This window comes from Pangasianodon hypophthalmus, chromosome 15 (assembly GCF_027358585.1).
Source record: "Pangasianodon hypophthalmus isolate fPanHyp1 chromosome 15, fPanHyp1.pri, whole genome shotgun sequence".
Taxonomy (NCBI): domain Eukaryota; kingdom Metazoa; phylum Chordata; class Actinopteri; order Siluriformes; family Pangasiidae; genus Pangasianodon; species Pangasianodon hypophthalmus.
In genome coordinates, this window is record NC_069724.1 from 1,857,259 (window position 1) to 1,879,090 (window position 21,832).

General features: G+C 38.9%; 1 protein-coding gene across 2 annotated transcripts in view; it reads right to left on the bottom strand.

Moving 5' to 3' along the window:
* Positions 1 to 21,478, bottom strand: part of sgcd (sarcoglycan, delta (dystrophin-associated glycoprotein)) — a 177,461-nt gene extending 155,983 nt beyond the window's left edge. The window contains exon 1 of one of the 2 annotated variants that reach the window (XM_026938741.3): positions 21,327 to 21,478. The gene's annotated coding sequence lies outside the window, so the exon portion shown is untranslated. Of the gene's footprint in view, positions 1 to 6,693; positions 7,120 to 21,326 lie in introns of those variants that run through there. The other variant, XM_026938742.3, reaches the window with a different exon arrangement.
* Between the last annotated feature and the right edge of the window lie 354 nt (positions 21,479 to 21,832).

Genomic DNA, 21,832 nt, shown 5'->3' on the forward strand with positions numbered 1-21,832 from the left:
CAGGTGCGGAATCTGCATGTTCTCCCCACGCTTCAGGGGGTTTCCTCTGGGTACTTCGGTTTCCTCCCCCAGCATAAAGACAGGTTTGAATTTGAATTGTCTGTAGTGTGTGTGATTGTGCTCTGCAATGGGTTGGCACCCCGTCCAGGGTGACCCCTGCCTTGTGCCACGATCTCCCTGGGATAGGCTCCAGGCTTCGCTGCGACCGTGTGTAGGATAAGTGGTATGGAAAATGGACAGATGGACCAACAATCAAGCATTGAACAGTGTTTTTCTTGGATGCACAGAAAGTTATCATGCTGGACAACTTCCAAACATGGAGCCGTTCTTGATTTTAACCAGCACTCGCACCACAAATGTGAGCTAAATACAGTACGCCAGCCCTTGGACTCTGGTTTGATATATCAGTAAGGGGTTACAATGTTTTTTCCAGCATCAGGAAACTTTAAACAGGAAGTAAGGTGACAAGTTGAACTAATCACGTTACTTAGAATGCCAAGGGCGGACAGCTTGCAACACACGACATGGCCCTCACCACGGATCAGTTGAAACAAACACCAGACCAGAGATTGCTTCTTTGGGCCGCTCCTGGGTTCGAAAACAGCGTTCACACTTCGGCAAATGGGAAACACTTAAAACAACAGGTCCCAAGTTTTGAAAAAAAAAAAAACACAGGTATGAAAACAAACTAAGAAGCAAAACAACACCTGTGACCTTGCTGACTTATTTCTCTGTTCCTAGAACCCACTTTTGAGACTCCTCTGTTCTTCAAATTGGAAAAACAGCTTCAATACTCGAGTACTCGTTACTTCAGAGCAGGTGCAGCACAAGGTCAGTGTTGTGTTGACTTATTGACAGGAAAATACAGGCAGCATTCTGAGCCAGACACCTGCATTAAAGTACCATATTAGCAATCAATTGCACTACAGCTATATATCCAAGGCTGATTCAATTTCACGAGTATATTCATAGATCTGCCTAGATATCCATTTCCTCTGACAAAATCAATCTCAGAAACGTATGTATTTGCAAGAGCTAAATAGCACCAGACTGTAACAGGAGGAACTGAAACCAGATGGAAGAGGCCACGAATGTGGTGGGTAAATAAAATTAGATTTGAGAGGAACATGAATGGGTTCAGTAGTTGTAAAATTATAAAAAGAAAGGAAAAAAGCAAAGAAGCTATGCATTTTGTGGAGTCTTCAGACAGCCAGAAATTGTCCATTATCATTCTAATCCTCAAAAATGGTTTTGTTTTGTTTGTTTGTTTGTTTGTTTAAACTATAACCATTTAGGAAAGAAGACTCCATGAGTAGCCACGTTTGAATATTTGGAGCAGGAGGAGAATGTATATCAAATGCGCCATTCATTACACTATACACAAAAAAATAATGTGTGATTTTGTATAATAGATAAATGTACCCAGCTTGCTTCAAGCAAGTTTTGAGTGTAATCCATTATTAAGATCCTAGATCCTCTCAACCCTGAAAAATAGATCAGCCGGATTAGAAAATGTAATTCCAAAAGCTCATTAGTCAACGCGGCCAAGCATTCAACAGGTAAATATGACCATCATTCATACAGTCGTTGTGATCTATAATCCATTTTCCTACATTAACATACCTGAAGATGTTCCTTACACCATTAACCACAAACCACACACATAAATAGTTGATTATTCATTATTTATGGGATGTTATTCATTTCCTGTTCAGCAGCTGGTAAACGTGCGAGCTCTATTTAATGTGAAGTCGATGGAAATAACTGGCAAAGTCCATATATGTACATATTTTCTTGGAGTGGAAAATACTTGTGTAATTGGGATTCATTACTGTGCTTAAGTGTTATTTTGGAAGATTTGTACATTACTTAAGTATTATTTAAATTGTTAAATTTTTGCTCCTTGCATTTTCATTTTGGCCGTCATGTACTCATGAAATATTTTTTCTATCTCTTGCTGGATTTACCAATGATTCATACAAATTAAATATCAGCCTTTAAAATTCACCATCAAAGCTAAAGAATTGTGTTCAGTTAAGTCAGCTTTATGTTTGGCAAATTAGCTGTCAAAGTTTTGTAATTTAGGTAGTTAAATAAGCCAGCTAGGTAAGTTCTGTAAATGAGCTTGTTAAACTTGCTAGCAAGTTAAGTTTTGTTTTTGCTGATAATGAACCGTATCATTCATTCCAAAAAGGTTATTAAACATTCTTAGTAATTCTTAGGTCTTTTGCTGCCATGATTTTTTTTTTTCTACTTTTGGCGGATGTACCAATGATCCACCCTTTGCTTCCTGCGGGGAAAAAAAATGGCCTTTTACTTAGGTGAAGTATTTCTGTACTAGCTCCACTCCTGCACCTAATCAGATGAGTCCTGCACAATTGCCTCGACCTGCTTAAAAACTACACGTTGCTTTTTTTTTTTTTTTTTTTTTTTTTTTCTGGCGAGATTAAACTCTGCACCGGAGGCCACATTGTGACGTTTGTTATGGTGGCAGAATCGTCAATGCACTTCTGCAGACAGCAATCAAGAAAAGTGAATGCGCTACACAGCACCATCGCCAGAGCATTCAGCGAGCCTCGCCCGATTCATCTTCACGCTGTCGAGCAACCCTAAACATACAGGAGTATCCACAATGCACACAGAGAATGTCAATGTTGACAAAGATTTCTTTCTCCTCTGCAGACTTGCAGGACAGCTTTTGCAAGATAAAAGACAGAAATAAATAATATAAGGAGATTGGGGATGGAAGGACGAGGTTTGGAGGAGGTTTGATCTAGCTGGCTTTTTCTGCACCATTGAAAAGCAGTGTGGGCTTGAATGTGCCAGAACTGACAGAATAAATGGAGTCCGTTTCTTTCAAAGTGGTTTTTGATGAGATTCTGACAAACGTCATTTTTGAGGATACTATTTCCTGGAGCAAAACACTAAGAAAGATGGGACATAATGTCTCATTTTAAGGATGTTGATGTAGGGAGAATAGGGTATGAAGTGAGTGCAAGGGTTTTTTGTTTCATTGGTCAGTCATTATTTTGCAGAGAAAATAGACAATTTCAGTCCATGGTCACGTAATACAACCTGCTGAAATAATAGTGATTTTCTGGGAAAAACTTCTAAATACAGTACAAATATGAAAACCAGTGGTGTAAACCTCAGGATTCTGCACAATACGATATGATTTCAAATCTTAAGGCAACGATTTGATATTTGGTGATACCACTGAATCTGAAACAATACGATATAATTTTAATTCATAAGGCGCCAATTTGATAATTAACGATTCCACTGAATCTTCAACGATACCATAAGGTAGGATTTTAATTCTTAAGTCAACAATTAGATACTACTGAATCTGATGTGATGGGGTCCCTGGAGGACTAGTGGTTAGGCCACAGCTCTCTCACCGCTGTGGCCCGGGTTTGATTCCAGGCCAGGGAACCAACCCCAGCCTTTCAGTACTGGTCCCAAGCCCGGATAAAATTGGGGAGAGTTGCATCAGGGAGGGCTTCCGGTGTAAAAATTGTTCCAAATCAGATATGTAGACCAATGATTTGCTGTGACGACCCCTAATAGGAGCAGCCAAAAGAGGAACAACAACAACTGAATCTGATATGATATGAGTTTAGATTCATAAAGCAACGATTCAATATTTGATGATTCTGCTACAATATGATTTTGATTTTTAAGACAATGACTCAATACTCTTTGACGATACCACTGAATCTGATATGATACATTTTCAATTCATAAGGCAAAGATTCGATATTAGATGATACTACTGACTCAGATGTGATACAATACAATACGCTTCATTACAGTTTAATTCATTAGCCTTCAATCGATACATGTTTGTTCATGTTCACATGTTCAGAATCTGGGGAAGGTCTACCGTTAAGAAAAAACAGAGAGAAAAACACACAGAATGGTGTGAAGAAGTGAGAAGTGGGGCTGTGGCTGATTTCTTTCAAACCCAGACTGTAGATTCATGTAGCCGGTCAATAACAGTGGTGTGAGGTAACTATACAGAGTGACACGCCCACTAGATATTGGGCACATCATCAGAAGTGATTGAGAAAGCACACATGAAATAGAGTTCATGATGTAATGAATGTGAATGAGGTGGATTATTTGCTCTATTATCATTTTTTTCTGAAATGGCTTTCAAGGAGCAAGTAAAATAGAGAGACTGAACACACATTGTCCAATCGAAGTATAAATTACACAAAAAGAACAGATGACAGAACCGTTTGGTGTTTCTTGGTTTGAACAAAAGTGTTACCTCGCTTTTGTTTACTGTGTTTTTATTCAGAGGAAACACGACATGAGCCCAGTAGAGTATTACAGACAAACAAAATTACAGACTTTACAAAATTAGAAATCAGAAATGTACCTGCCGATCTTTCTTTACTTGTGTATGTATTAGTTTGCCACACGTCTTTCTTATTACATCAATGAGGCCTCATGATATAATACACTGTTTAACCCTAATAGTTTCTGTCTTGGCTTTTTTTGCAGGGAAAATATCTAATAGTCAAGATAGTATGACTTGTTTTTGTTTTAGATCTTGAATATCTTATTTAATGGGAAAAAATCTTCAAACACATCTTATTCTGATTGAGATTTTTAGTTGATGAATTATTTCAGGAGGGTAACCATGAAGATGAAAAGGCCTTACTTGATTCATGAGTTTTGTAAAGATTTTAATTTAAATGGAAAACCGTACCAAGCAACGATTACCCTAAACAATAGTTCTATTAATTTGGTAAAGACATTGTTCTGAAAAATAGTTCCTCAGCCACATTGGAAAGAAAGCTTTCCTGAAAGTTCCACAGAGCATCCGGTTGAGGTTGATTATGAACTCGAGTGATGTAGCTGAGGTCGAGGAACTGTAGAAGTTCAGGAGTTGAATAAAGTTCTGTTCGGCAAGTTAATATTTGTTCTTGTAAAACTGACTCTATGTATCTAGGGGTATAGTGTGAGGGTTCACATAATAATCTCCAGTCTAGACCATGCTCACTTGTAGTTTAAAGCCGAATACTGATACAGTACAAATATTTTGAGCACTAAACAGATACAGATAGTGGTATATAGTTTCCATACAGTAGCATTTTGCTTTATTTATATTAGCGTAAAAATAACAAACTTAAGAAAATCCTACAAGCGTAAATGAGCAACATACAGTATCATAACATTACATATGAATCCAAAAATACCAGAAGTTGTCTCCTGTTGTTGGGTTTCTACTCAGCAGTTACTCGTTTGATATCCTGTCTTGGTTTTTCCTCAACAACAAAAAAATGTTGACAAGTTATCTGGTTTCGTTTATTCATTTTAAAACCCAGGTCTTAACCTCTTACGTCATCTTCAACTCTCTTCAGAAGCCACCAATTAAACCAGGGAATTCTAATTAGACTGGGGGAAAAAAATCCAGTTTCCTTCCCTTTAGGTGATGGAGATCATTATAAGATGATATGCCTGACAGCAAGAATTTATACACGATCATGAAAAAAAAAATTCGCCATAATATATAACAGAAAGATGTTTAAGAAACCAGACCAGACATATTCTGCTAGCTAAATCTGCTTGATCGTCAGGCAAACTGTCTTGTGACAGTTCTATGATTGTGTATCGTAGCAGTTCAGAAATTGAACACTAATGGGAGAGTAAACATGTTATTAGCACTGACACTTAGTGTATCAGCATGTCACAGAGGCATGTCGGCGTATTTGTGCACATTCTTCTTCTTGCAACATTTACCTAAACATTTCAACCCTCCTACTTAGCATGATAAGGTTTGTTAGTCGAGAAGTAAGAAAACAGTCTAATTTCCTCCTCAGTTGATTTCATTCTATAGAGGAATTTCTCAGTCCTTCATCAAGACAGGCTGCCAGATTCCCCCTGACACGTCTTATTAAATTCTCCAGTTGATCTTCCCCCCAACCACCAATTCCATGTCCACAGGCAAATCAGTCTTAAATACAGTTTAAAAATGCTTTTCTGTCATGACCTTTAAGTGAAAGAGTAGAAAGATGTGCTGTGCACTTTGTGAAGCAATGTGTGTGTGTGTGTGTGTGTGTGTGTAAGTAAACACATATAAAAATAAATGTGTCCACTAAAGCACATCTAATCTTCAGGTCAGCATAACTAGGGGTATTCAGACAACCTTCCTGAAAATCCCAGACATCAGATCTAAGAAAAGAAGTGAGAATTTCAGAAGATTGATTAAATTGATTTAGAATTGTTCAGCTTATGTTATTTTTAACGTTTCTATGTTATACAGAGAGAGCTATTCTTGCCAAAACTAGCAAAGCATGGCCTTAGATAAACTCGCATTCTTCCCTTATGCCGGAATTGCTGCCCTGTCAGACAACACCTGAGCCCAAAGATCCCGTGTAATGTTCGAAAGCCCTGAGGCTTTCATCTCTGGGAGTCTCCATGTGGGTCGGCACACTGATACAACAGATGGTGCTGAGAAGCAAAGATTTTAATCACTTCCATCTTTCTCACAAAGTGAAATGTTTGCATAGAGATACTATGCTTACAGTTCTTGTAACTTGTTTTGGAGTGTGTATTACACTAAGCAGACCTACAGTATTAAAAGATATTTGAAGAAACAAAAAATATCGAGGCACTTGTTTTGTCACAGAGAAACATTTGACTCGGGTGAAATGGCAATGGTGATGTTTAAACTCCTACCTCTTTGTCAGATGCCGACTATCGCAGCCTCAAATGAGTCAGAAATACATGGAGTTGGAGAACTGCCAGTGCCTCCTTATGTCTTTGGCTGGCAAAAAAAAAAGAATGCCAAGCCAGTGAAAGAGGGGGACGAAGAAGTGGAAACGTCTACCAAAGTCGGGAATCGGGCTCCATGAGTCTCAGCAATGTGAGCAGCCTATGATCTCTTCTATGAGTCGGTCTCGGGCACCAAACAGCGAATAAAGTGCAGTAGTCCTGTCAGAAGGAGAAGAGTAACCAGAACTGGGCATCCTCCAGTGGGTGATGGAATGGTGGAGTGACAGGGAACAGATGCAAGAGTGTCTGTAATCCTCAGAGCCGAGACTCGGCAAGCGAGAGTCGCCTCAACATCGTGCTCCGTCCGCAAGCGCCTACATCTCTCTTTCCCCCCCACATCCTCCTAGCTGCCTTTATTTATCCTGGGCTGGAGCGAACAGTGCACGAGGGAGCTAGAGAGAAGAACGAGAGAGCGAGGGAGGGAGGGAGGGAGGGAGGGAGGGAGAGGGTGAGCAAATGAATGCAGAGTGAGAGTCAGGGAGAGAAGAGAGCAAGAGAGGAGAGAAGAGAGCGAGAGAGCTTGCACTGTCAGTGACTACATTAGCAGCACTGAGTAGGTGGAGTTTTCTTTGCAGCAGAGGAGATCATGATTTGAGGAGGGAAAAAATCCAAAAGGAAGAGAGAAAGAGAGAGAGAGAGAAGGAGAGAGAGAGGTGCAAAGACAAGGTTAAGAGGCACTGCCGTGGGATAAAAGAAGCAGTTCATTGAGAGACACTTGACTAAATAGATAGAAGTGAGACCACGGACACTTTGGATTTATATGCCCTAATTCTTAAATCAAACACTGAACAAACACCTCTCGACTCACATTTCATAAAAGCATGTCTATCAGGGAAATCTGTTCTTTACTACAGTCTTGCTTGGGGTAAGTGCAGAGATACATAGATGGACTAAGTGTCCTAAGTTAAAATTACTAAAAATGGATCAAAAACCAACAGCGACAGCATAACCATCTAAACCATGGCAACAAATATTCAAGCTGAACATAACAAACCACACCATGTTATATGATGAGAGTATTAATCAAATTCTATAATAAATATTTTATCATCTTAAATAATTAAAGACAATGTTTCTTAGTGTTTTTTTATTTATTTTCCTAGTGCGACGTGTAGGGGCAACAGGTTAAGAAGGTCAGTCCGGCTTTCTCTATCCCATTCCACAGATTTCAGCACCTTCTTGGGGATCCAAGGGTTTTCCCAAGCTGACTGTGAGATATAATCTTTAGAGTGGATCCTGGGTCTGCCCAGGAGTCAGTATCCAGTGAGACGTTCCTGATACATCTCTACCGGGATCCAACAATGAGGTATCCTTGTAAGATGCCTGAACAATTTGGAGGTCTCTGAGGCTCATCCTGGATTGCCGATGTCATGGAGAGACTAAGTCCATGAAACCTGCAGAGGATCTTCATTTCCACTGCCTGTATCCTTGACCTTTCTTCGATCACTACCCACAGCTCGTAGAGTGACCAGAAAACAGAGAACTTCATTCACAAACTGAGTTCCTGCTTCACCATTGTAGACCATTACAGTGACTGTGACACTCCTGCCACTAAACTCCTCCATTTGTCACTCTCTTTTTCCATCAGATCCCAAGATACTTAAACTCCTGCACCACTGGGGCACTAAGCTGAAGGGAGCATCCCAGTCTTTTCCTATAGAGAACCATGGCCTTGGACTTGGAGGTGCTTTTCATCCCAGCCAATACAGACTCAGCAGTGAAACAGTTAAGCGCATCTCGGAGGTCCACTTTGGATGATCCCAAGAGAATAATATCATATGCAAATAACATGGATGTTACATCTAGAGGTGCAGTGCCAGACTATGACATTCTTTGTATAGAATGTGTTTGTATGCTGTAGCATTACAATTTCCCTTCACTGAAACTAAGAGGCTCAAACCTGTTCCAGCATGACAATGCCCCTGTGCACAAAGCGAGCTCCATGAAGACATGGTGTGTGAAGGCTGGAGTGGAAGAACTCGAGTGTCCTGCACAGAGCCCTGACCTCAACCCCACTGAACACCTTTGGGATGAACTGGATCCCTGACTGCACCCCAGACCTCCTCGACATCCCACCATCAGTGCCTGACCTCACTATTGCTCTTCTGGCTGAATAGACAAACCCAACAGCCACACTCCAAAATCTAATGGAAAGAATTCCCAGAATAGTGGAGCAAAGGGGAAATAAATCTGGATGAGATGAGCACATATGAGTGTGATGGTCAGGTGTCCACATATAGTGTACATTTCCAATTTAAACTGAAATGTAAACAAAACACAAACCTCTGTTAATACTGTTTAAACTTGTATTGTCTACAAAATCTAGATAATATACTGCAAAAACAATGGTACTGAACATATTTTATTGTTGAACGCATAGCTTTTGTTTACATTATGACTTGCATTTTTTTATTTTTTTTTTTGCTTTTGGTCCTGTCTCTGCTCCATCACGTCATTGGTTGATTATCCTACTGTGTTCACCTGTTCTGTGTCTCATTTTAATAAATATAGTTATTTCTTTCCTATAGTAAAGTGTTAGTGTGGTCTCTGTCTGTTAAGCACAACCCTTGTTCTTTACTAACATGTTTCCCGGTTTTGATCCTGTTCGTGTTATTTGTTCATGTATTTGGAATATCCTGTTTTTATGTTTCCTACCCATGTTCCTGCTGCATGATTTCCAAATAAACTGTAATAAATGAATACAATGATGAATACAAAATGACTACATGCATACAGTCAAAAGCCTAAATTATTTTAAACACAATAAACTCTCCAGTAAATCAAAGCACAAATATAGGATTGTAGGTTGTAGGATGTGCAGTGCAATGGCAGGTCAAGTGACATAAACTGACAGACGGCAGCGTGGGTCTTTAAGTTATAGTTAAATTATTATTAACTGGAATGTCTTGTGGATGCCTTGTGGAGCTTCCTGGCAAGCTTTCTAACTTCTGTCTAATGTGACTGAGTAAGCTAGCTAACTATGTTTCAAAACAATAATATATTTCAAACTGTTGCTCATGCTGCATCACAGGGCAGTGTAACACACTTGGAGGAAAGTGCTATCTGCCCTCTTTCACATACATGAGCTCACAGACACCCACGATTGGCTAGTGTCCCCTCCCACCCAGCAATATGTTGCCCTGTACACAGCATGTGGACAGAATGGGCTTTATAGAGCGGCGGCTCTAGAAATAAATCAGAAATGCATCCGCACCACTGTTAACTTGTTTCCCATGCAGAGGCTGAGAAAAAGATGGGGGTAAAAAAAGCATCTCTTTTGTCCAGTGTGTGGTTTTTGACTTAGTAGTTACGGTGGGATTTTTTTTCTGAAAACTGGCAACCTTGTCATATTCGCACCTTTTAAGCTAATAACGCTGTGTTATTGTGACTTTTTGGGTTTCAACTTCTGGATGCCCAGTCCTGATGCACATACCTCGTCTCACCTAGCTTTCTATCAAGCTTTCTAGGGGAAAAAATCTCCTATTTGTATCTGTATTTGTATTTGTTTAGAACATGTTATCTGTTCATTCTGAATAATGTATCAGTGATCAGTTACATCCCTAGATGCATCGTTCGCTTCGTAAATTTCTCCATCACCGACAGATTTTGTTCCACCTCAAAGAATTCAGCAGAATGCAAACAATTACACACACTCACACACACACACACACACACACACACACATGTGAACTGAAGTTTGATTGAGCAATGCCCCACTGATGGAGGTCATGTGGCTCTCTCCAGCTGAATGGAGGCAGATGTGAAGGTGTCACTGTGAATGACCCGAAGCAATAGACAGAAACAGGATATTAGTGTTGGAGGTTCCCAACAGATCATCCCTCATTCTGCAACATTCCCTTTGTGTCTGATCTCCTGTCAATTACCATATTTACATCCTTAAAAACACTGGAAACTGCAATCCTATTTACAATAATTAACTGTTTGGTTTTTACTATTTTTCTTTAATGACTTTCAGAAGCCTGTTAGATTAAAAATGACCGTTTTTTTCAGACAACAAATTTCAAAGGTGCTCCCCTATACAGCCTCGCACGTATGTAATGGATTAACCGAATAATAAACGAGCCACCCTCACTTCACCCTCACCCATCTGACTTGATTAAAAAAAATTTTTGCCAGTAATTCTTGGCTTCTACCCCACAGGGCGCATCGCTAAAGTACAAAAGAATAAATCACATCAGCCTCGTCACATCTTTTGGGAAGAGGAAAAAAGAAAGAGAGTGGATCAGTATTAAACATCAGCCAAATCACTGCTCCATCACTTCAGTATGGATGACTCAACCTGCTTTCGGAGCGAAGACGATTCCTTATCATGCATGAGTGGAGTGATGTAACTTGTCCGCTTTGATTAAGGTTCTCAGGAGCAGATAAACAGCGAGTTTAATTTGGGATGTAATACATTCTTGATCCTAGAAGACAGATATAGAATATACTTTTAGACTGTTCTCCTGCTAGTGTTCATTTCAGCTACTGGATAAGAATTAAAATAATAGTGAAGTGGCACCACTTGACTTGAACTGCTATTAGTGCTATAATATAAGGGAAGTCACATACAGTAACAGGCTAATAAATTCCAAGTTAAGGCATTTAAAGATTTTTATCAAGCTTGTCACAATATTATGTTTGCAGACTCTGACTCAGGAACAGGAAATTATTCGATAACGAATAACACAGCACTTAGTGCTAACACTTTAGAATTTCTGGTAGCCCTTTACTTAATGGAAGTGGTTATCGGAGCACATGATGCTTATATAAACCGTCATCAAGCTGACACATCGTCTGAGACAACGGACAGATTTTTATTGTTATACGATTCTGTTATGACATTTTCCATCCTAAGGTTAGAATGTTGTGAGTGCACAGTACATGACTCTCAGAATCGCTGAACCACTGAATACTCAACTTTGGTCACTAACGATCTGTTCTTTGGTGGATGTAGTGGTGTGCGAACTACACAAGCGATAGCAGATGAGCTCACACACTACGCCATCTTTCACTTGGAGAAATCCCAGATGAAGTGTGCCTGATCCTCAAGTCCTGCTTTCTCACAAACATAAATGTGAGAGCTCTCTAGTATGTAACTTTGTGAAATATGAGAAAATTGTGGAAGAAGGATTGATTGGTTAGACAAGGGTGGTGAGAATTGTCTGTTCTGCAAAGAGAACTGGAGGTAGAGCAGTGCTGTGGGCCACCAGGAATCATGTTGTATTTGTTTTTATTTTTTCTGTTCCTAACGGACATTTGGGTCTGACATGACAAGTAATTTCTTATAAAAGCATTACTATTATTGTGCTTATATCTTGCCCTCACTCTCCCGCACTAATAGATGGATGATAAACTGGATTCAGGGATCTGCTGCGCGTGACAGGGGATGAATTTGATTTCCTCTCAGACGCTCGTTGGCTGTTTCTCAGCGCTGTTCTTGCTGCTGGTCGTAAAGCGGTTCACAATATATGATTCATCGCCAAGAAAATCAAACATGCTTAAACAATATCGGAGCCTCTGTGATCGATTGCAGATTGTGCTGCTGAACTGCAACCTATTAGTCAGTGAATGGAAAATCAAGGTTTATAAAAAAAATTTTGATTTTTTTTATGAACACTTATGATGCTGCAGTGACACTGTAATAACATTTACATTTACATTTGTAATAACATTTACATTTGTAATAACATTTACATTTGTAATAACATTTACATTATTTACAACCTATTTTCAACAGGTTAAGTGGGTTAACAAGTTTGAAAATAATTTTACAATTTCTTCATCAATCATCATCACCATCAGGATGCACCATGAGTCAATTATCATAACATTCTGCCATACATTAGTCTGGAAAATTAGTAATATCACTTTACATTTTGGCATAAAACATGAAATTTGTCTTTATGGCACCTGATGACATTATGTCAGTTGTCGTGAAAAGCTTATACATCCTTATGTCCCTAAGTAAAGTGTTACTGGATTTCTCCAATACTGTACATGTTTAAGTAAAACTAGCCACTTGAGATGAGAAGAGAAAACAGGAATAGAAAAACATGTTTTTTCCCTCATTTCTCTCAGCAGTATTTTGGAAAGGGTTTATTAGTGCTACAGAGGTCATACAGGCCAAACAAGGTGTAATAGAGAAGGAGAGGAGAAGGCAATGTTCTGTACTGTTACCCCAGCCTAGCGGGTCAGGGTCAGAATGGTCAGCCTCAGCACTGATGAAATAATGAGTATAACGACTACACTTGGGATAGAAAATGAAAGCGGGGGCTTTGGATGAGCTGGAAGGTACAGTAGATCAATGAGCTGTCAGCTACATCACAACAACAACAACAAAAATAAAGACAATAAGCTTCCAACATGGTCTAGTACATTATCTCAAATGGTGAAATGTGAGAGCCCACGTGTCACTCTCAGGTATTATTCATGTGCTTGCTGTGCTACAATTTGGCACCCAGTTTGAAGTCATTGAATGGTGCATGATTTGTTGTCGCCACTGAGCACACTTACAAATATTAACTGTCATATGAGCAAAGCACGTTGCCCAAAAAGCCTAATTGGCAAGTGTCTCTGCCGGGTTGGAGTCACATGTGAGCACAGTGTGGGAAATACACTGGCAAGAAGGCACAAGAGAACCACAGATAGCAGCCAGAGCTCTAATTATAGAGGAATGATAAACAATTCAGACCTGGACCTCATGGGATACGTACATGTACATATGAGCATGTGTGTGTTGGACTGAAACTTCCTGCTGTTATTTTGCTTAGCTGATTGATTTGTTATCATTCAGATTCAACTTGGTCATCATGGCTTTCATTTTGCAGCCATTTCCACAAGAAGTGTCCACCAGAGGCTGAACCAACCCTCCCTGGGGTATGTGGGTGCTTTCACATCTGTTCGAATGGAACCTTGGTGTGTTTTTCTCTTTGGTGCGGCTCATTTAGAAAGGTGAGAACACCACAATAACATTTGGGTGCAAACCAAAATAACCAGTCCAAGACTATCTGAGCAAGGAGTTTTCGGTCCGGTTCCAATCGAACTCTAGTTTGATTGCACTGAGAAAGCGATTCGATCCTGAAAAGACCAAACTGCTGGAAGTGAACCATGTGAACATGCCATGCAACTTTTTTTGAGCTGATAAACTGAGCCAGACGACAGAGCTGAAGTGCTCCGGAAATTGACAGTCTGGACATTTGGAGTGAAAAAGAATAAATGGATATGACACAAAAAATGTTTTAAGCTAGTTATTCCAGTGATTTATTGAGCACTTTTTACATGATTTCTGAGCACTCTGTAAAAGTTTCGTTTACTCTTTTTCCATCACTTTCTGACCAACGAATGAAAGAGATTTTCAAGGACGTTTTCAGCCGTACACGTTCCTCAGCCAATTTTTTTTTTGCTTTTTGGTTTGTTTAAATGTGTGCAGTGAGAAAACAAACCAAACCAAATTGGAAACAAACCACAAACCAAAAGTATCAATTTTCATGAAGTATAAATTTGAGACTTCCCAACCAATCTTCGATCTGTATCTATGAGAATATATGAATATGCTGTATATGTGAATGTATCACCGCACTCCATATGCCACCGAATGACAAATTTATAGTTGTTTCTCTCGCTGCAAGCTATGCACGTCATGATTCATTTACTGGACCAGTGCCAGCAGACCTGTTGTGTGTGTTTATGGTGGATTATAATATTTTATTAAGTCAATGCATCACTGGCCAAGTCAGCGTATTATAACTGAAGTCATGTACACCGATATTTGCTGTCTTTTCTGCCAGTGGTGAAATAGTTTGCAGTATATTTTCAGGCACATATATTTCTGCATTAAATCAGTACATGTTGCATATGTATTGTTGTGATTTTGCAGGCAACAGAGTCAAAGCCTCGCAACAGAGTCAAAGCCTCAGGATTACGGAGCTTTAATTTAGTGAAGCTAGCACACCCGACATTATTCAGGAAGGGAACATCAAAGGCATGTCCAAGGCACTTTGTCTTTTCCTCTCGGAGCTGTTTCAGCTGGTGGAAATTGACATATCCCATCATCCCCCCATCCTTTCACTCTGCATTCGCCAGAGGGCTTTCGTAACAATTTCACTGAAAAAAGGTCCAGAGCTCCTGACTCGCTCTGATACAACACAACCACCAGCCCATATACATGAGAAAAGAAGAGACAGCGTGGGTGCATTGAAATCAAGTTAATGTAATGCTTCCTAATGCTTAATAAACACATATTTAGCTACTAACACAAGCATCAGAGGTGGGAAAATTACCCAAAGAAGTGCAATTACGCACTTAAATAAATCCTCTGGTAAACATTGAAGTACGTAGAATGAAATGAATTGATGCAACAATCCTAAATCGATTATTATTACCGAAAAAGGACAAACAGCTGGTGTGTAAATAACGATCTACATGTGAATAATTTAACATGCTAACAAGACTCCACAACCTTTCTAGATAGATCGCGTTGATAGATATTAGGTCTCCTTCCTGCTGTTACATATGTTAAAGTTTAGATTTGTTAGGAATTAAAAGACAGATTAGCTGATGCTAACCCATCAATTTATCACTTTATAAAAGGTTACAGAGATATGTAGTGATGTAGAAAGCAGACATTTTTCTTTTGAAATTAGTAAAAGTCAAACATACAGATCATCGCAGAAATGATATACACAGTATATTTTTTCGTAAAGAAGTTTGTAAATAACAAGGATAGATTTAGAAACGAATCTCCTAGTACAATCTCTTTTAAAGGAGTTCAGATATCTGAGATATCTGTTCATGCAAGTACTGCTGAGATCCAAGCTCAGTGCTTTAGAGATTTTATTTTCAAGCCTGTAGGATTCAACGGGGAGCTGCTTGTTTTCTTTTTTTTTTACTCCGAAATGAATCTGAGTTGGCTCAAGTATACAGGGAAGCGAATTTGCTCAAACATCTGAGCTAAGCACAAGACAGCATCAGCTCCCTCGTGCTGTGGAAAAGTAATAAGGAATAGGAAAATGACCTCGGCTGAAACTTGGCAAACAACTGTGCGTGCAAATACGGTCAAACACACACACACACACACACACACACACACACAAACACGTACGCACACACACTCATGAGCTCAGCATTGCCGACTTGTTTAAAGAAGCGGACGGCGTGTCTGGATTTCCTCAGTGGCCTGCTTCTATTCACAGCACTGCAGGCCAACACTCTCTAATGGTGTGTTCTATATTTGCACTTTCATGGTTGACATCCCTTCAACCAGACATTGATATACAAGAACACACACATACACACACACACACACACATACATACACACACACACACGCTGTCTCTATCAGAGGTGGCAAACAGTAACTTTGTTGCTATACTTATGTACTATTTTGGTGTATTTATGTTGTTCTCCAGTCTTATTGAAATTGATTAATCTTACTTCCTGACATTTCCAAGAAAAAAAAACGTACTTTTTACTCCATACATCTCTGACGGTCTCTTCTTCTCTCATCCAGCCAATGACTGGGCTCAGTTTAACATCCAATCAAATTCATCAACGTAGATCAAGAATCGCACCAAATTTGTCATGTGCTCTGACCTTCTCATGCTCCACAATGTAGTAGCTATCCATGTGCTTCTGAAGACTGTGGACAATCCACCGCACTGCAGTGTGGAAGTTGAGGATGAGCGTCCCTGGCCCTACTTCAGTAAAAGGTTTCAGTACGCTGGAGTAAACAAAGATTCGTATAAAATGAGGCGTCTCCTTTACCTCTAGAAGGCATGAACTCCATCTAAAAGCATGTTGAGGTACGTTTGCTAACTGGTTATATTTAATTTAGCCTTGGTAGTCTAGCATTGATTCTAATAGCTAACATAAATTTTCTAGGCAGGAAGTGAAAATCTAGCTAATGGTAAATATCGGTTATTTACATGATATTTGACTTCTGATTAGTTTGTTAGCAAGCTACATAGCGCTAGTGTGTATATGAGCAGCAAACTTACAGAGACTGAATGATGTTTTTCAGACAAAATGGCATAGTCACTAAGTTTTTAAGTACTAAGTAGTTTTTTGTTTTCTTTTTACTGTGACTTGAGTACATTTTTGGCTGGATACTTCCAGTAAAGTTTTTGACACTTTATCTCAACTTGCACTAGAGTGGAATTTTTCAGCACTTTTTTTCATCCCTGCTCTCACACCTTTGCAGCTCATGCATTTCATTTAAGACTACATTTCACTAAATGAAGTGGGTAGGACGGTGCTTTTGATGGCTGAAAACTTGACTCGTCACACACTTGCCTTTCTTGGAATCTCATCAAGAGAGAAATAAAGAGAGGGAGAAAGTGAGGGAGAGAGAGAGAGAGAGAGAGAGAGAGAGAGATTCAAGTCATGATTTATCCCACTGGACTGGAGCCAGACAAGAGGGAGAAGTCATGGATTTTATAACTGTCTGTCTGATCTGAACAAATCCTGAGAACCAGAGGATTACTCTGCCCATTTACACTCAGTCACCCAGGGAGGTCTGCTCTCAGCACTGCTGTAAACATCGGACAGGAAGGTCGTATTTGTAACATACATGAATTCATGAGCTTACAAAACGACAGCTGGCTCCTTTTGCTTTTTGCACCACAGGCAGTGACAGCGTAGATGGAATGCTAAACACGGCTAGCGTGGGGGGGTTAGACGGCTAAATACAAGTTCCTACTCACAGGTTCACTGTTTAATGGCATTGCTATAGGCTAGTTCCATAACTAAAAGTCATTGACAGTCATTAAATTAAAGGCTAACACTTTACAAAAGGGTAATGTATCAAGGGCTACATGGCATCTACAGTGAGATCCAAAAGTCTGGGAATTTTGTTTAAAAACTGGAAAAAAAATGGAAGTAAACAGAAAGTTTTGGATTTAAAAAAGAAATGAAATGTTCAATATCTTTGGTACTGAAGATTCTGCACTATTTAAATTAAAGCAAATGTGTGATATTGATCATGTTAACTCCAGCAAAACTGGTGTGATGTATGTATAACTCAGCGTGCCGTTTACGATAGGCAATGCAAAACTCATCGTCAATGCGTGTTCGATGCTAGGTTGTAGCAAAATGTCTTCCAAAATTTTTCATACTTAGTTTATATTGTATATATTTTTTCAGGTAGCCTTTAAGAATGCCTTTGACAAAAGGCAGGCACAATCATGGCTGGATCGGGAAGCTGTCGCAAGGTTGCGATGGACTTTAACAGGAAACATGGCGAGCACATCACACACGACACTGTCGCCAAACTTATTAACAAATTCAAAAAGACTGGAAGTGTTGCAGACCAACCGAGAAGTGGACGTCCACGAACATCCACTGATGAAAGCACAACCGACATGGTGCTAGCGTACATAGTCACCTATGTATGGAGACTTTTGTGACACGCTGTACATGTAGTCAATGTCAAAAACGGATACTCCACAAACAATAACACAGACTCGGGCCTAAACCAGGAAGTAAAACTAGAATCAACAAGGAGCATGGGATCAGGAAACACGGCTTAGATTTAACAATACTCAAAGCATGATAAGTAAAGGATTCCACGCTGTAATACAAAAATAATCCACGCCAGGGTGCTATGATGTGGTACGACGCAAAGCTTTACTCCCAACAGCACAATCTGGAGTGTGTTATTCCATATATACCACAGCATTATACCAACGATTACAATGTTTAATTTATATGTCATACATTTTAAAGGTTTAAAGTTATGATTTATCAAAGTTATCAAAGTTATAGCAGCGATAGACAGTTGTTAACTCAGCAGTAGCATCTCTCTGTCTCTCTCTCTCTCTGTCTCTCTCTCTCTCTTTAAAAACACAGCTTGTCCTTTTACCAGGAAACAGAAAGCATAACACCATTGTCAAGAAGACTTTTCTGTGCTGGTAAACTTTACAAAGCACTGTGACTGTTTCAATGCACAAACACCCAACATTCCTTCTATAAATGTTAAATAAATGTCTCCTAACAAAAATGTCATGACATCAAAGATTATATGTTTTTCTCTATTAAAAAACGAGTATCTTTTTCTGTTTATTAGATTACTATATATGAAGCATTCACATTCAGGGAAGTCCCTGTGTACTTTTGTTAATATACAGGGTGTCCGAAAAGTCTCCATACACAGGGAAAATTAACATATTTTAGCAAAATGTCTTCCAAAATTTTTCATACTTAGTTTAAATTACTTTTTTCAGATAGCCTTTAAAAATGCCTTTGACAAAAGAAGAATGTATTGAAATTATTCTCATTGCTGGATTGGGAAGCTGTCGCAAGGTTGCAATTTACATGCAATTACACGCATAACACCTGATGTGTTAACACGAGCTCATGATGAGTGGGAGAGAAGACTCCGTGTGTATTTACAAAGAAATAGCAATCATGTAGAGGAGGTTTTGTAAATAAAGTTACTTTTTGCTAAAAACTGTTAATTTCCCCTATGTATGGAGACTCTTGGGACGCCCTGTAGAAACAATAACGTAGCAGAACGAGTGCATTTAAAATAAACGTAACGTTCATGCTACAGCTGGAACCACTGTCTGAGCCGTGCTGTTATACTAAAATAATGCACACCTTCTGACCAATCAGATTCGAGAATTCAGCCACGCTGTGGTGTAAGACTGAGCAACGTTTCAGTGGGGTATGGAAGGGGAAAATAATCAAGAAATGACGGAACAGGAGGTGGAGACAGGACCAAAGAAAAGCACAAGGCATTGTCATGAAGAGAACTGGGATTGAGGTTGTAATTTATAATGAAACAGAGTTTATTAAATTAGAAAAGAATGTAATATAGACACATTTTCACTAGTGCTCTCAGTCTTTTCAACCTCACTTCATGGAAACATTTATAAAGGCGCATAAGCGCCAGCTGTCGTACCTCCTTTGATCGTTTTTCATGTCATATTGACATACTGCCAAAGAAGCAACATCGATTTTGTTGTGTCATGACATTTTTGTTGACTTAGGACACACCATCCTGACAACTGACTGATATATTTCTGGTGTATCATGGAGGCAGATGATGAGAATAATGATGATGATGATGATGATGATGTGACACAATGATGTCAAACACATGACTGTGATACACCAGACGTACAGTACACTATGTGACAAAGTCAAGTGCCATGATGTTAACCTGTCAGCCCAGAAAGTGTCATAACAGCCTTATGTCACTTGACATGACAAGAAACCTGAAGAACTCAGTTTAATGGAAAAAAGAGTTCACTGAACAATCAAAGCTCATTATTCTACAGCACACTTTAGAGTACTTGCAGTCTCACTAGTGAATAATACATTTAAACTATATACACAAATATATACAGCATTTTAGAAGTATTATGATTTATGATTTCATTACTATTTTAAATATGTACTTTATATGCACTTTCATTGAACGTGTACTAAATATAGACAACATGTATATTGGACAGTCCAAATAAAGGATATTTGCAAAGGATGTTTGCCAAAAAGAAAGTCTATTTGTCCTTTGTGTTACATTAGGAATACGTTGGTGCAAAAACAAAACGTATATGTGTTTGAATCCATGATGCACATATATACAGATATATACAGTATTTTCGAAGTGTTATGATTTCATTACTAGTTTAAATATGTACTTTAGCCACTTTATATTAGAACCATACTAAAATAGATAACTACATAGACAACTAACTATGTTCTACAGTAATGTCTTAATAAAAAAAAATGTATTAAAATACTATAAAATATTACATACATCTGTTAATGTCTTTACACCATTTCAGTATATTCTGAATAGAATTATGTGCATTTGTTTTTCACTGGGTGAGATAAGCGTTTATAAATGTTTATTTAGGGTTAAGTAGAAGTCATGTAGCCCTCTGAACACTACCTTTGAGTAAAATGTTAAAAATTAATGTAAGCGTCAGATAGGGGAGGATTTGAAATCTAATGACACAAGCTAAAAATTTGTAGTTTAATCATATTATTTTCATTTCCTTTTAAATATGAAGAGGGATACAGAAAAACTAGTATTGAGTCATACGGTTCGAGAGTTTTATTAAGGATTATGAGTACACTGTGATTTTTTTTTACAACTTTCAAAGTAATATAAAAACTGATTATTAGCTCATATAAAAGAAAAAGAGGAATAGAATAGAATATGACTATAAACAATTCAAATGACAAGAGCAAGCATTGTCAGAATCCCATGCGGACGATCTGTGCTGAATAAAGTGTGTCTTCTTTCCCCTTCAAAGCACAGCAGATATTCACTGTCTCTTTGTTCCATTTCACACACACACACACACACACACACACCCACACTGCTGTTACTCCAGTCAATGTATCACCTTGAAGTATTCTGCTAAATGAGACCCCAGCCAGCTTAGACTGAACCTCTAATGATCTTTGTTTTAATGCTATTTCAAACACAGCCCCAAAATAAACTAAAATAGCCTACCAACTAAAATGCACTGAGTGGATTAAAAAGCGCAGGGCAAAAAAAAAAACTTGTTTGTTAAGTTTCCTACCGTCTGATGTTTAGTGCACTAAATCCTCGGCCTCGGAGACGTTGCCTGAATCTGCTGTCTGACAGCCTATTTTTAGAGTTTCCGTCCTAAACCGTATATGGTGTTCTCCACCTCCACATGCTAATTTACAGGGCATAACAACAGAGTGAGGCTCAACTCAGCTGTCTACAGTTATCACCAAGGCTCAGTGTGCAGCTAGACTCTGCCTGGCCTGAACGGTTATTTAAAGGTACTTATTATACAACAGGGCTTCTTCTTCTTCTTCTTCTTCTTCTTCTTCTTACTCTACTGGCAGTGTTTCCAACTAATAGCTCCAGTATGCAAAAAGATGTTGGCATGGTCAGTGCAATTGACCCGAAAACACTCTAGTAGTGCATTTTTCTTTCTGACTCTAAGCATGTTAGAGCTTAAGTGGTGTAGTATATTAATAAAATTAACTAGTTTAGCTCGTAGCCCTGACTCCGATTAGGGGGGAAAAAAACAAAGAAAAATTAGAATTTCTACTC